Source organism: Gigantopelta aegis, chromosome 14 (assembly GCF_016097555.1).
Source record: "Gigantopelta aegis isolate Gae_Host chromosome 14, Gae_host_genome, whole genome shotgun sequence".
In the NCBI taxonomy this organism is placed as follows: Eukaryota; Metazoa; Mollusca; class Gastropoda; order Neomphalida; family Peltospiridae; genus Gigantopelta; species Gigantopelta aegis.
Genome location: NC_054712.1, coordinates 27,279,556 through 27,289,325, shown reverse-complemented (window position 1 = coordinate 27,289,325; position 9,770 = coordinate 27,279,556). Strand labels below are relative to the sequence as shown.

Below are 9,770 nucleotides of genomic sequence, written 5' to 3'. Positions count from 1 at the left end.
CCAAAACTAAAACAAAAACAAACATATTGGCTATTGGGTGTCAAACAAAGGTTAATATTTAATTTATTAATATGATTTAGTAGAGTGAAAATGATTTAGTAGGCTGAAAACGCAATCTTGCTAGAGAGGAAAACTCAAGATAGTCCTTTCAAATTAAAATTAAATAAATTACAAAAATGGTCATGGAAAAGCACCTCCTCGTGGTGTAGCCTGGATGTACACGGTTATGATTATGTTTGTTTAATTGTAATTGAAGGTTTTAAACGAAGGAATTGAGATACTGCACTGATGCAGTTCTTCAACTCTTTGGATTATCTCCCTTAGCAATTGGCTGTCATTAAAGGAGACCGGACACCAAACCATATATAGGGCGTAATGAATTGTTTGCCGTCATAAACCACAACACGCAACAACCGCGATCCCTTATTGACTAAGTTAAGCGTGCCAGTCTTGGTTGGGGTTTTTTTTCGCCGATCTCCGATGTTTGCCGGAAACTGTCGACAACTGATGAGCTAAACCCGTGACGTCATCGATGAGAGGTAAAACTGAAGAAACTACCAAGCAGCATGGTCGAACTTAGCGATTCGAGTGACGAAGAATTGTGTCCAGCTTGTGCTAATGGCATCAAACCGTATCAGTTTGAACCACTTATCAGAGACTTTGTCTCTAATCCTGGAAATGTTGTCTTAGACGAAAATTCGGATGAATCAACTGCCGACGAAGACGAGGAAGCCACACGGTCATAGACTAGCATACAAGCATTTTTTAAAACATATTTTTTTATGACATTTTTAATGTAAACTGAAGCAAATGGACCTAATTAGAAGAAAAGCACACAAAATGTAATAATATTTCATCATAAATCTTGTTCAGCATAGATGTAAATATGACACGTCACTGGATATTCCAGAGGCCGATTTCGCAAATTTGCAAAAAGAGTTCCCTCCTCACTAAAGGAAAATATAATAATTTAACAAAAAACTTTGTTCTCTTAACTAGTTACCATCCAAGTTTTAATGTGTTTGGTTAAACCGTGTACTTTTAATTATTAAGAAAATGTGTTACCAGTCTGCCGAAACTGTCCACAGCCGGGTACAGAAACACAGAAATGTTGGAAAATATACTGTTGCCACATACTGACAATCACTTTACAACTAATATGTCTTATCGACAATATTATTATGTAGTCTTTGCATTTACTAATATAAAATACAACAGGCCCGTAGGAACTGGGGAGGGGCGGGCCTAGGGGCTTGTTCTCCATCACACACTCTAGGATGAAAATGTATGTTTTAAACTTTCACTACTTTGCATAAATAAAGATGATATAAAGATAAAAATCTAGTTTGTATCCTTCACTAGAGACTGTATCCCCCCCCCCCCCCCCCCCCCCACACACACACACTTCAAATATCGTTCCTACAGGCCTATACAAATGTAGATAATATGTAAAGGGTGAAGTTAGGAACCAGTTCCTTTTATCTTTAGGATTTTGTAATCATGATTTCAAACCAACTGTTTCAGGTTTACTGACATAAAACACATTTGTTATATATTGAAATTTTTAAAAATTTTTTTTACAATATATCCAGTGTTATTTTCTTTAATCATTCATGGAGGAAGAAGGAAGTACTGATGAAAATATATTACAGGTCAAATATATTACAGGTAAAACAAAATAATATATGATGTTTATTCCATATGGTAACTATTGTTAATTTTGCTTTAAATTGCTAGATGCCCAAAGTGATTAATTATATTATTTTATGAGGTTAACAAACCAACTAGATCAAGAGACGTTAGTATGGAGTCGTTATGGGCTGTCGGTGAAAATTAATTTGGTAATTATAGGTAAATAAATGTGAAGTTTAAATATTCGTATGTGAACAAATTGCAATACCTTAATGTATATCTTAAGTACATACTTGTTTTAATTTTCACATTGTTGGTGTAAAGCCCGTTCGACGACAATAATGCGTCCATGTTTTAAAACAACTTTCGTTTTTTTGGAAATCGAAACCATGATGTTGGCCGTTTCTTGGGATGCATTGCTGTTACTGTTGCAGTTAAACACTGCGCAGTTAACCATCATATAATTACGTCGAAAGTATATAATAACACTAATTATCTTGTAAATTAAATTTCCAATAAACCTGGAGACAAAAAAAGAAAAGACGACTAAAAGGCACAACCAAAGAATCAACACGTGTACCGGTATTGCTTGGTAACTCTCACCAATGACGTATTGCCTCGCTTTCGTTCAGATCTATGCATAATCCCGCCCACTTCTGTTTTTACCCCAAACCTAAGACGCGCAGCTGACCGGTGCCTCGCAGCGTGCCGGGCGTTAGAGTAATGCGGTCTTTGACGCTAACTTAATCCATTACACACTACATGTCTTTTGGTGTCCGGTCTCCTTTAAGGCTTAGTTTAAAAAAAAAAAAATAACTTCATTTTCCACTAAATATTTGATAAAATGGTACACTTTAATTTTTTGTTTTTTTAAACAATCAGCAATATTTGTGTTTTCTTGAGGTATTTTGGTGGTGTCTTGGGGCATCTTAGGATGTATTGGCAGGCCAGTAGCCAGTGGAGGGTCGGTCGACCCCCCCCCCCCCACCCGTATTTGCTTTTCAAATTTGTTTCCCCCGTACCCCCTTAACCAACTCGGGCGTGTCTCACCATAAGCCTCAACGACCCCTACCCCTCTCAAAATCCTGGCTACGGGCCTGATTGGGGTACCTTCTAAACATAATAATGTAAGCCATTATAGGGCCGTCCATAATTTTCAACATTTTCACGAGCGTACAAACCGTACGCTTTTGACCACCCCCTCCCCCCCCCCCAAAAGTGTACATCCCCAAATGAAAAATGTTGATCGACATTTTTCATTTTCAAAAAAAGTGTACGCTGGCCCCTTAACTCCCCCCGCCCCCCGGCATACGGTTTGTACGCTCGTGAAAATTATGGACGGCCCCTTAGCACTAGTCTGGTACGTTTCCTGCTGCTTTTGAAGGAGTTTTTAAAACTACGATTTTGGATTCCCGAATAATATGAAGCATTTGAATCTGAACGACAAAACTAAAATGTCATAATTATGTTGTAAGTTAATTTATTTTGCAAAATATCATTCGGATATATAATGAAAGATATTCCACCGTAATATCCATTAATTAGAAGTAAATTAAAAATTATACTCAATATTTATTAGTAGATTTGTGTTTAAAATATATAGACTATGACTCATAGGTTAAACGCGTGACGTCAGATTTAATTCAGATACATATATTATTTTACATACACCCTTAAATTGTTTGCGGTCATTTCAAAGAACTAACCTAGATGCCAAAATACTTAGGAGAGGGAGGAATTATTTACATCAGGTCGTGTCAGATCAAAGGGTTCAGCGTGCATATTCAGAGCCAGCTGTGGTAGCGCACACCTGTCGTGGGGGAGGGAAGTGGGATGCTCGCTTACGACTTGTGCACTGGAGGAGGAGAATGTAAATCCGGTTGGTTATCGAAGGTAAACAAGGCAGAGGCGGAGGGTTTTGAAAGTTCCTCAATGGGAGAATTAAGCCAGAAATTGGAAGTATACTGACGGGCAAAAGAAAGTATACCGACAAAATATAAAACAAAAATAACTAAAACATATTTATTATAACATTCACATTTATTGAAAAGTTTATACATTTTTAGTTTATTACATGTAATTTCACAGTTGAACAATACCTACAGGTTGCATAATAATGTTTGATAGACACGGGGGATCAGTTTGTTAATTGACACAATGTGCTGAAATAAACACGGTCAACTTTTCCAATAAATGTGTAGGCAATGAATGTCTAATAACGGGTATGGCCATCCTGAGCATCAATACACGCCACGACACGACGTCTCATGGAACGCCTGATGACGTCGTTGGGTATTCTTCTCCATTCTTCTGCCAGAGCCTGTGCAAGCTGTTGTCTGTTACCTTGATCCCAAAGGTGTTCAGTCGGGGACATGTCTGGAGATCGAGCTGGCCAAGGTAAAACCATCGATGTTGTTAGCTTGTATAAAGTTCTGTACCATCCGAGCAGTATGGGGCCTGGCGTTGTCGTGTTCCACGTTGCTGTTGTTGAAGAAATGGAAGAACCATGGGACGCAGGATTTCATCACGATATCTAACGGTGGTTAGATTACCATCGATGACGACAAGTTCCGTCTTCTGGTCACCACAAATACCGCCCCACACCATCACACTGCCTCCGCCAAAAGGTTCAAATTCTTGAACACGGGCTCGTGCCGTTCTTTCTCCTCTACGCCTGTAAACTCGAACTCTTCCGTCGGACCTGTAGAGAGAGAACCTGCTTTCATCTGAAAACCACACCCTCTGCCACTGTTGAAGTCGCCATCGAAGTACTGTTCTGGCCCATCATAACCCCCGGACGCGATGATCACGTGTCAGAACTGTTCCTCTATATGGTCTGTAGGCACGAATTCCATGTGCTCTTAGTCGCCGTGCCACAGTGCGTCGACTTACAATATGACCCAAAGCATTAGATGAAGATGACGTCACGGTCAAGAACCTATTGCGTAGATGTAACGTTCGCAGATAGCGGTCTTCCCGCGGTGTTGTAACACGTGGTCTTCCGCTACGTGGTAGGTCAGTTGTTCTTCCTGTCTGCCTACATCGTCTCATTAATCTCACTATCGTTGTTTTGGTGCAAGCAAATCGTCGTGCAATATCGGTGTACGATGTTCCCACCCGAACCCCTTCAGACGTAGGCCTGGTGGAAATTGCCGGAGTGATGAGTCGTGATCAAGCAAGCTACCTGTTATGCCGTTCAGGATGAAGCTGTCTCGCTGGTGGTCGTAGTGGTGCGGGAATGTCTTCCTGGACGGTTTGTTCGGTAGCATTTCGTACATTGGGCTGGCAATTATTCAATGTTGCTTCTTGATTTGCTCAAACCAGTTAGCCCAAAGCCACACCGCTTCCTTGGCTTTTGCTCTGCGTGGCGGTGAGCTTGGTGTCAGCGGCACCATATGTGGGTGGAGCATGGTCCGGGCTGGCCGGCGGGTCAACCTCAATATAAGACACTTATTTGTGTGCTTATATCCAATTAAGGTTCAAACACATTGTCCTGGACACACACCTCAGCTCTCTGGGCTGTCGGTCCAGGACAGTGGGTTAGATATTAGTTGTTAGTAGTTAGTGAGAGAGAAGGTGTAGTTGTCTTACACCTACCCATTGAGTCGTTAAAATTCGCTCTGGGTGGGAACCGGTACCGGGCTGCGAACCCAGTACCTGTCAGCTGTATGTCCGATGGCTTAACCACGACACTACCGAGGCCGGCTCAGTGATTTACAGGTGCACATTATATAAATGTAAATATAGCTAAATACTTCAGTAATAGATCATATACTAAAGTACCGATTAATGATTAGGCCTACAACCTGTGACGTAACATGTACCGGTAGGCCTAGAGACGCAGTCAAGACGTCAGAATACACCAGACCTGATGGAGTCTTTGCCACACTCGCCAGTTTAAAATATGTTTTCACTGACAAATTTAGATTTTGCTTTTCCATTTAAGTAAAATATATTTATGTCCATAAAGTACACAAATAGTGGTGTGGAACCTTCAATTATGAATTACCGCTGTAGTTATCTTTCCTTGGTATTGACTGGTTTACAAACTGCAAATGATAAAAGCATTACCAGTCGATTAACAATTGGACATAAACAGAAGGAAAAGATGCATAAAGTTTGGCTGTTGTCAAGTATCATGCAATTTTTTTTTTCTTTCATATTTTAACGTTTAGTTTTATTTCTGTCAGTTCCCTTTGTTTGTTTTTTTAATCTTTTGCTGTTTAGTATAAGACGCTTCTGTTTCTTTAGCCGTTTTAAGTTTACTCCCCCCAGGAAAAAAGAAAGGATACACCCAAACGGCCTCCTCATTGGCTTCAAAGGACAGCAACAAATAACAACAACATTAATACAGGTAATAAAACAACAAGGGTAAAATGTCCGACTGTTACCCCCTATTGTTAGTTTTAGGGTTAGGGTTAATTTTAGGGTCAGGGTTGATTTTAGGGTTAGGGTTAGTTTTAGGGTCAGGGTTAGTTTTAGGATTAGGGTTAGTTTTAGGGTTATGGTGAGGTTCCCTCTATACATATATCAATATAATGGGGTAACAGGCGGAAATCTTTCCGTTAGATGCTTCTACCTGTGATTCCTGATTGGCAGGTGTGTATTTGATTGGTAACCAGACAAGCCAATTAACTGACGCTGTCTAGACACAAAAATACATACCGGTATTGTGTAATATTACCTGTCACCACTAAAATGGTAATGGACATGGTTTATTACTGTAAATAGTTCTGTAAAACTTTTGATTAAGTAGACTATCCGATCTAAAACCACAGAACTGACCAATTACGTAGTCCCAAAGAATTTTTTTTTTTTCACTTGGATATCGTGGGTTGTCGTTTTTGCTCCAAAGTAGCATATCAATAGGTCTAATAGTGTACATTTTTCCTTTGGATTATTTAACAGAGAAAAATACTATAACCCCATTTTGTTCCGTTAATGCAACTTTAATATATTTAGTTAAATAGTTTATTATATTATCACGTCATTTATGCTGTTTTACAAGTCATGTTGATCAAAGAGAAGCGCCTTGTCGAAAATTACTGCTTTTGTTTACACTGTACATACAGGAGATGGTCAGGAGCTGACGTCACTTCGCCCCAAGCTAGCTGTACCGGACGCCATGAAAAGAAAAGAAAATGGCTGACCCCAGTTAGCAGGAATAATCACGATTTTTTTATTAACACTAAAGTTACGCATTTTTCATTTGTTAAAGTGTCCGTATGTGTTGGTGGTCCGGGTATGCAAATTTCCAACACATAAGGTTCATGTTTTAGTTTACTCTTACTAATGTGTTAACCTTACAAAGGCTTTTGACAAGGTATGGAAGGATGGCCTACTTTTAAAGCTTCTCAAAAAAAAGATTTGTGGAAGAATGTATGGCTGGATAAAAAGCTACCTATTTCAGAGAATGGCCAGAGTAAAACTAGAAAGACACACAAGCAATCTAGTGAAACTCAGAGAGGGAGTCCCGCAGAGAGGGGTCATCTCGCCAACACTCTTTATCATCTTCATAAATGACACTGTAGACCACCTCTCAATATACCTCTCAAAAGCCATCCATGCAGATGATCTGGCAATATGGACATCCTCTGAACAAATCAACACAGCAAACATCAGGATACAGGATGCCATGAATACTATCTCTGACTGGGCAGAAGAGTGGATGGTCACTATCAACAAAAATAAAACACAAGCCACCCGTTTTTCCCTTTCAACAAAGAAAGAACAATACAACCTTTATCTCCAAGGTGGAAACATCCCCCAACAGGATACACCAACCTACCTTGGTGTGACACTGGATAGAAGGCTTTCATGGATACCACAAGTTAAAACTGGAAAATAAGGCAACCAAGAAAATGACTATCATGAAGAAGTTAGCAGGCACAAAGTGGGGGGCAAATCATAAGATCCTCACCCAAGTCTATACAGGTGCTGTTCGACCACATTTAGAGTATGCTTCAACAGCATGGATCACAGCAGCAAAAACCAACTACTGCGGGCACCCAAAGATATTCCCTGGAAAGGCTTGAAGAGTGTCTTTCTGACTTCATTGGTGTTAATTAGCGACAGTAAATGGTTAATTACACCTATCATGACACTTAGTCATTACATGAAGATAACTGATTCTAAGTGTAATTTGGCTGACTAAACTACTGGTAATAATGGATTAATCGACTGATGGCCAATTAAACAAGAGTAAATATGTTAGGTTTTTCTACAATATAATCATTAATATCATATAATATACCAGTCTTCATTACTAACCAGTAACAGGTACTGGTTCCCAGTGACTGGCTGTAAATATACATCTTTCAAACTCAACAATCGGTCAATAGATAGTGAAGTTATTTAGTAATAACATCTTGTTACAAACACAGGTTGGTTAACTATATATCAAATGGGTTCATATGAACAACAATTGTAGGCAAGGGGTCCTTAATGGGTAAGAAAAAAACCTAAGACCTTGACAGACTCCCGTCATAAACACCAACTGGAAGATACGGATGGAAGTGGAAAAAAGAGGATAACCTTGAGTCTTTAGAATGAGGACTGGCCACTGTCGCCTGCTCTCCCACCTCTATAGACTCAGACTTGCCCACACTGATGAATGTCCCTATGGTACAGATGCCCAACGCCTGAACACATTCTTCAGTCCTGTCCATCATATAGCACCCTGAGACCAGAAACCTGGCCATATCCGGTGGACCTAAAAGAGAAACTTTGGGGACCGACATCGTCCCTTCGACGGACAGCGGACTTCCTGGTGAGAACAGGACTGGAAGTCTGAGCATGGCCTTGGGAACGCAGAAGAAGAAGAAGTTTACTCTCCCTTTAAAGGCATTATTCTGGCCTTCCTTAAAAGCACAAATCACACATACTAATCCTGATATCTGACAGGTAGCCTAAGTGTTCTACCTGATCTTGTAACATCTGTCAACACATTTGTAGATGGAGATGAAACAGGTACATCTGGTGTGGTTTGAGCACTAATATCTGGGATTTCAGTGGATTGTCTAATGGAATTTGGACAATCTTGTGGTTTGTTGACAGAATCTTCTTCAGGTATTTGCAGAGTTCTATCCAGAGCTAAATGTTTTTGGTTGTGATGGTATTTATGACCAGAATCCCATCGGTCTACAGGCTGGTAGGTACCGGGTTCGGATCCCAGTCGAGGCATGGGATTTTTAATCCAGATACTGACTCCAAACCCTGAGTGAGTGCTCCACAAGGCTCAGTGGGTAGATGTAAACCACTTGCACCGACCAGTGATGCATAACTGGTTGAACAAAGGCCATGGTTTGTGCTATCCTGCCTGTGGGAAGTGCAAATAAAAGATCCCTTGCCTGTCGTAAAAGAGTAGCCTATGTGCCGACAGCGGGTTTCCTCTAAAAAACTGTCAGAATGACCATATGTTTGACGTCCAATAACCGATGATAAGATAAAAAATCGATGTGCTCTAGTGGCGTCGTTAAATAAAACAAACTTTACTTTTTTACTATTATGACCAGAATCTGTTTCCACAATATATGATCGTGGAGAGGCATGTTTATCAACAACAGTAGCTGGATGCCAGGTGTCACCAGCATACATGCATGCAAACCATTTGACCAGAAGTGAGAGGAGATAATTTATGACGTGCTGATCGATCGTAATATAACTGTTTTTAGCTGTTGCTTTTCTAGTGGAGATTGAACTTTGTGTTGTAGTTGTGGCTCCAGCAGTGTTTTGGAAACTAGCAGAGTGCATTTAAGATGTCTACCTTGTAGGAGTTCTGCCGGTGGAGCATTCAATCCTTCAATGGTGTGTTCCGATATGCAAGTAGGGCTTTGTGAGCTTTTGCTTTACTGTTTTCACAGCTTGTTTTATCTGTCAACTCAGGACTTCTACCACTTGCTATAGAATCTTCACAAAGTAAGTAGTGACTATTTCTGTTGTGGAAAATGTCAGTACCTACTTTGGACCACAGTCGTTCAGGACAGTCTGAAATATGCATAGGTTCTTTGTCGTTTGATTGTGAGAACATCACAGGCTCTCTGCTTACATTTCACAATTCCAAGATGTGACTCATGCAATTTTGTCAGCATTTCTTTCTTAAGAATTTTGGGCACAAGGATTTTACTTCCTTTGAACAT

General features: G+C 40.1%; 1 protein-coding gene across 2 annotated transcripts in view; it reads left to right on the top strand.

Annotated features, from left to right (window-relative positions):
* Positions 1-5,722: 5,722 nt before the first annotated feature.
* LOC121388731 (exocyst complex component 2-like) overlaps positions 5,723-9,770 on the top strand; it is a 66,786-nt gene continuing 62,738 nt past the window's right edge. For both annotated transcript variants that reach the window (XM_041520210.1, XM_041520209.1), the window contains exon 1: positions 5,723-5,986. The gene's annotated coding sequence lies outside the window, so the exon portion shown is untranslated. The remainder of the gene's footprint in view (positions 5,987-9,770) is intronic.